The 7094-nt window shown below is 49.1% G+C and overlaps 1 pseudogene; it reads left to right on the top strand.

Annotated features, from left to right (window-relative positions):
- Positions 1–782: 782 nt before the first annotated feature.
- LOC119962530 lies at positions 783–913 on the top strand (annotated as a pseudogene).
- Positions 914–7094: the final 6181 nt, after the last annotated feature.

The raw sequence follows: 7094 nt of genomic DNA, 5'->3' as shown, positions 1-7094 counted from the left end.
AAATATTTCAATTCTGCCAACAGTCTAGCTGAATCAGGCATGACCTACTGAAATGGCAATGTTGATAATGAAAAAATGTTAAGTGGAAATAATCCAAGGTCATATATTGAAGATTTCAAATGGTAGAGCTTGTTGCATTGTGGGATTATCCTACAGAAGAAAGCTCATTGATACACTCTTGACAACAAGTGCCCTTTATATTTTGTGGATGACCTCCTCGTATTTGCTTATTCTTAGAGGGCACCAGATTCTTTTTCTGTCAACCCAATAAGAAGCCCAAGTTAGACAATACATAATTTTCTGAGAGACAGTTGAGAGCCCTCAGCAACCATGCACAGTGAGTGGCGGTGTGATCAGAAACAAGTGAGTCATCAGGCAAGGAAAGTCTTTGAAAATTTATTTTAATTTCTGGACTGCTTGAGACGTTTTACTCCAGGTACTGAATAGCTGCAGGGCCTCACGTAGGGAACATGGTGAGGCAGGAGTTGAGAATGCTCTCACCTCAGGGGCGGGAAACACAATTGACATTGCCTGGACATCGGAGTGTTGAGCCAGGCTTAGGATATCACCTGGGCCACAGGAAAGCGTGCCCCTGGAAATAAAATGGGTACCATCACACACAGAGCCGATTGTATCATCGCATCGGGTATCAGGAACGCACAGCCGTAGGGTCAGATTGGCAGAGAAGAGACTTCACAGGGCGCAGGATATAGCAGAACAAGTGAAACTATCTGTCCATGTCAGAAAAGGAGACTGGGACTCTGCAGCAAGATGGTCACAGACATCTTACCTGGCAGAGGTGAAACCATGTTCAAGAAGATGGTTCGCCCATGACGACGCCAGCCCATTGCACTTCCCCAAAAGCGAGATACTCGACTGCAAAATTTGTGATAGTGGGGGACTGCGTCCTTTTTTATGGGCTGCACGGTAGCACAATGGGTACCACAGTTGCTTCACAGCTCCAGGGTCCCAGGTACGGTTCCCGGCTTGGGTCACTATCTGTGCGGCGTCTGCATGTTTTCCCTGTGTCTGCATGGGTTTCCTCTGGGTACTCCGGTTTCCTCCCACAGTACAAGATGTGCAGGTTAGATGGAATGGCTTTGCTAAATTGCCCTTATTGTCCAAAAATGTTAGGTGGGGTTACGGGGATAGGTTGGAAGTATGGGCGTATGTGGGGTGCTCTTTCCAAGTGCTGGTGCAGACTTGATGGGCCAAATGGTCTCCTTCTGCACTGCAATTTTATGATCTGTGTCCTTATCATTGAAGAGCTGACACCACCCTCCGTTCATCGCCAAACTCTGCTGATAACAGTCAAGTATAAGCAAGGTCTAAACATTGCTTTTGCTGCTTAAACCTTGCCTTTCCTTTGTAATCCCCTTTATGTTCTTTCATACTGGATTCCCCAATTCTGCAGACTCGGGTTTTACGCTGAAATTACCCCTGGTAAAAGGTGCTATTTGAAGTGGCCCGAGGACTCCCCCTCAGTGCTGTGTGATGTGGCACAGTACAGAGATGTCACATTTTTATGGACTTGGCTTCCCTGGAATCCTAGGGCTTTCTGGTTTTCGATTCAGATTGGTTGAAGAAGTTCCAGAACATTCTGGCAAAGAAGGAAGACTCCATTTCACTTCATTTCTGGAAAAGCCAGGGCCGGGATTCCCCCCTACCCGGCAGGGCGGGGGGTCCCGGCGTGTTGGAGTGGCGTGAACTATTCCGGCGTCGGAATTCTCCACACCTTTAGGTGCCAAGCCCTCACACTGAGGGGCTAGGCCCGTGCCGGAGTGGTTCCCGCTCCGCCTGCTGGCGTGAACGGCCTTTGGCGCCACGCCAGCCAGGGCCAAAAGGACTTCGCCGGCCGGCATAAGTCCATGCATGTGTCAGAGCATCAGTGGCTGCTGACGTCACCCCGACGCATGCGCAGGGGAGGGGATCTCTTCCGCATCCACCATGGTGAAGACCATGGTGAAAGCGGAAGAAAAAGAGTGCCCCATGGCACAGGCCCGCCGGGCGATCGGTGGGCCCTGATCGCAAGCCAGGCCACTCTAGGGGCACCTCCCAGGGTCAGATCGCCCGTGCCCCCCCCAGGACCCCGGCGCCCGCCCGCGCCGCCAATCCCGCCGGTCAGGTAGGTATTTTGATTTCAGCTGGCAGGAGAGGCTTGACAGCGGCGGGACTTCGGCCCATCGCGGGCCGGAGAATCGCCACGGGGGACCCTCCGACCAGCGCGGCGCGATTCCCACCCCCATCGAATCTCTGGTGGCGGAGATTTCGGGACACGGCGGGGGCGGGATTGACGCCGGCCCCGGGCGATTCTCCAACCCGGCGGGGGGGGGGGGGGGGGGGGGGGGTCAGAGAATCACGCCCCAGGACAGAGATCAGGTTTGGACTCTATCAGCTAAGGCTGGTATTTAACTTTTGATTAAATGACTGCAAGCAGTCTCTGTAGTCAGGTCTGTAAAAGCCTAGCCTCTGTTTGAAAGGCTGAGGAAAACACAATGCTGATAGTTCTCTGCTGAGACCTTGAACGGTCTGGAAGAAATAGTCTTTTCCTTTCTCAATACCCTATAGCCAGAAAACCTAAGAATTCTAAGACTGCCTCAGTGGGACTGAGAGCCAATCTGGTGGAGGTCTGTCAAGTGAAAGTGACTCCCTAGAAGAAATTCTGCAGCCTGCAGGTTCTAATTGAAGGCACCAGCTAGAAGATCCGATCCGCTGGTGGATTTCAACACTTTGCATCCCAAAACGTTCGCCGACTGCAAAGACCACAACCTCAGTAGCGAAGATACTAATCTTTCACACCTTTTTAATTGCCATTATTTTGATCCTTCCCTACCCCACTGTGCATCTGTCTTGTATGTGTGGGTGGATGGTGGCACAGTGGTTGGGGAATAACTAAATTAGCAGATTGGTGTTCTGCTATCGCCATTACATGTTTGTCTCTTAACTTGTTCTTAATAAACAGTTATTGTGAGTCTGACTGACAGTGCCTGTAAGTCATTGGAACAGTTAACGGCCAAAAATCCCACAAAATCCTATTGGCTTGAGGAAGTCTGCTATGGGGGTTCAGCTCACCTCCAGCCACCACCCCCCCCACACAGGTAAATGTTCTTTCCAGGCTGCTCAGTATATCATGCACTCCATAGCCATCAGTACTAAGGCTCTGCCTGAGACACTTCCTCCTGCACGCGAGTGCTGTGCTCCTCATCTAGAGCCATCATTTCTACATGTGCACATGTCCACTGAAGTGTTCGTATGTGAGGTGTTAGTTATACAGCACCCACCAAACCCACAATTGCTACCTTTGAGAAGGACAAAGAAAGCAGGTTCATGAGAACACCACCATCTGGAGGTTCCCCTCCAAGTCACTCACCATCCTGACTTGGACGTTTTTAACCATTCCTTCATTGTCGCTGGGTCAAAATCCTGCAACATCCCCCTCCCCCAACAGCACTGTAGGCGCACGTACACAACATGGACTGCAGTAATTCAAGAAGACAGCTCACTACCACCTTCTCAAGAGCAATTAGCAATGGCAATAAATGCTGGCCTAGCAGTGATACCCACATCCCAAGAATCAATATTTAAAAAACCTGCGCTGACAGTTTGTGCTCTAGTCTGCTGTGATGATACATCCTTGGACAACTTCTCTTCCTGCTGTTGTTTGAGGTATTCCTCAGGGGTATGGAGTGGCCTGAGATCACTGGGACCTGTGTCAGGTATAAGAGGACCTGCTGAGAGTTAGCCCTGGAGACACTGAAGGCTTTGCAGTGCTGAGGCCTTCCACACCACCCAGTACTCGGATGCTTTAGGACAAGGGGTGACACAGCGGCACCATCATATCCACCAGCCCCCTCATTGACCACACTACTCACACACACACACACACACACAAGCCTCTTCAGCAGCCATGTCGGCCAGGATGATGCTTGTCATAATATCCACTCATGTATAAAATGAGATGCAGACAGGCAGTGATTGACACACAGGATGACCAATGAACACACAACACAGAACAACAATCACCAGACATGACACCACCACTATAAAGCCCACAGGGCATTAAAACTCTCCCTCTCTCAGGAGCTACTGAGACAGTCAGAGTGCACAAGTTACTGAGCACTGTTACCATGCAGTAGCTAGTAAGTCTAGTCAAACCAGTAAGAGGTCATCAGTTGGATTAGTAGAGTGTCAACCCACAGCTGAACATGTACAACAGTCCATAGTTAAATAAAACAGTGTTGGATCATCTCCTGTGTCAGACGTTAGTTTCTAGCTTCCCTGCATCCAGTTGCAGTCAACGTCGAACCAACCTGCCTAACACATTAATGGTCTCACCATCGCCAATTTGCTCCTGCTACAGGACCCTGCTACCTCTGGCCGCCTCCTTAATTGTCCTGGTGGTTTTCATCACTCAAGAGCCAGCCCCAGTCTGGGCCATCTCCAGGGGTCATGTGACTCTTTCTGCTATAAGGTCAAGAAGGAGGGAGAAGAGGCCCTGCAGTCCAGCATGAAGAAGGGCAGTTCCTCCAGACGGATTGAGGTAACATGTTGAAGCCACTACTTGTCTCAATAGGCACTATATCTCAGAGTTACCTGACGCTGAGGCACAGACTTCTCCAAAGGTCAGGAACAACATGTGTCCTGTGTCCCCTCAGCTGCTGAGTGTGTTGCAGATTGTGAGGCCAAGAGCCAGGGGGACTTTGGAGATCGAACTCACCTTCCCTCGATGTAACATGTCGTGGAACTGCTTGCGAACTCTGGGAAGATGATTTGTCTCCTGTCCCAGGTCTCACCAGCAAGGATGTGAAGCTTTGGGCTGGTGTACATCAGCTCACCTGGCTGCTCCTGTGAAACTCTGGCACTGGAGCACAGGGAGTATAGAAATCAGTTTGTGTGTTTGCTTCATGTGGACAAGTTGATATGAGGAGCTAGTGAATTTGGTGTTACTTACCAGCGGCGTGACTGGAGGCTTTGTTACCTCGCTGTTCATTGGCATACGACATCATGGGATTGGACCGTACTGTGGAGTGATGTTCTTGGGAGGACCACTCCATGATGTTGTGAAGTTAGGAGTGCCCCAGGCATTGCAGTCAGTGTCCTCATATCTGAAGGGTACTGGGAGAGGTACCTCACTTCAGGGAAGTGTGTAGATAGCAACACTCAATCCCAACACCCTGTGACGACCTGCTGCAGCTGCACATGTCAGAGTTCAGATACAAGCAGGGAGGGAGCAGACACAGAATGGGCTATCGGTACACATGTGAGGATTCTCTGAGGCAGCTGGGTAAAGGCTGCAGTGGTTTGACTGTTTCATTAGGCTTCCCTTATGGCTGCGCCATCTTTAATAGGTACTTTTGCATATTGGATAGCAAGGAGAGAGAAAATATGAAGGTTAGTGCTTTCACTCCAAGCTGCTGTAACGTGGGACTGGTCCTGCCTCCAATGGGAAAATCTGGTCCTTCTTATCTGCCTGACCCAATATGGCCATGGGGAATTTTTGATCAAACGTGAATGAATGAACCCTGTCTGCCATTTTGAACATAAGAACATAAGAACTAGGAGCAGGAGTAGGCCATCTGGCCCCTCGAGCCTGCTCTGCCATTCAATGAGATCATGGCTAATCTTTTGTGGACTCAGCTCCACTTTCCGGCCCGAACACCATAACCCTTAATCCCTTTATTCTTCAAAAAACTATCTCTATCTTAAAATAATTAATGAAGGAGCCTCAACTGCTTCACCGGGCAAGGAATTCCATAGATTCACAACCCTTTGGGTGAAGAAGTTCCTCCTAAACTCAGTCCTAAATCTACTTCCCCTTATTTTGAGGCTATGCCCCCTAGCTCTGCTTTCACCCGCCAGTGGAAACAACCTGCCCGCATCTATCCTATCTATTCCCTTCATAATTTTCTATGTTTCTATAAGATCCCCTCTCATCCTTCTAAATTCCAATGAGTACAGTCCCAGTCTACTCAACCTCTCCTTGTAATCCAACCCCTTCAGCTCTGGGATTAACCTAGTGAATCTCCAGTGCCAGTACGTCCTTTCTCAGGTAAGGAGACCAAAACTAAACACAATACTCTAGGCTTGGCCTCATTAACACCTTATACAATTGCAGCATAACCTACCTAGTCTGAAACTCCATCCCTCCAGCAATAAAGGACAAAATTCCATTTGCCTTCTTAATTACCTGTTGCACCTGTAAACCAACCTTTTGCGACTCATGCACTAGCACACGCAGGTCTCTCTGCACAGAAGCATGTTTTAATATTTTATCATTTAAATAATAATCCCTTTTGCTGTTTTTCCGACCAAAATGGATAACCTCACATTTGTCAACATTGTATTCCATCTGCCAGACCCTAGCCTATTCACTTAACCTATCCAAATCCCTCTGCAGACTTCCAGTATCCTCTGCACTTTTTGCTTTACCACTCATCTTAGTGTCGTCTGCAAACTTGGACACATTGCACTTGGTCCCCAACTCCAAATCATAGAACATAGAACAGTACAGCACAGAACAGGCCCTTCGGCCCTCAATGTTGTGCCGTGCCATGATCACCCTACTCAAACCCACATATCCACCCTATACCCATAACCCAACAAGCCCCCCCTTAACCTTACTTTTATTAGGACACTACGGGCAATTTAGCATGGCCAATCCACCTAACCCGCACATCTTTGGACTGTGGGAGGAAACCGGAGCACCCGGAGGAAACCCACGCACACAGGGGGAGGACGTGCAGACTCCACACAGACAGTGACCCAGCCGGGAATCGAACCTGGGACCCTGGAGCTGTGAAGCATTTATGCTAACCACCATGCTACCCTGCTGCCCCAAATCATCTATGTAAATTGTGAACAATTGTGGGCCCAACACGGATCCCTGAGGGACACCACTAGCTACTGATTGCCAACCAGTGATACACCCATTAATCCTCACTCTTTGCTTTCTCTTAATTAACCAATCCTCTATCCATGCTTCTAATTTACCCTTAATGCCATGCATCTTTATCTTATGCAGCAACCTTTTGTGTGGCACCTTGTCAAAGGCTTTCTGAAAATCCAGATATACCACATTCATTGGCTCCCTGTTA

This window comes from Scyliorhinus canicula, chromosome 2, assembly GCF_902713615.1.
Source record: "Scyliorhinus canicula chromosome 2, sScyCan1.1, whole genome shotgun sequence".
NCBI lineage: Eukaryota > Metazoa > Chordata > Chondrichthyes > Carcharhiniformes > Scyliorhinidae > Scyliorhinus > Scyliorhinus canicula.
Note: the sequence above shows the minus strand (reverse complement) of the source record. Positions and strands in the feature narration are given on the sequence as shown.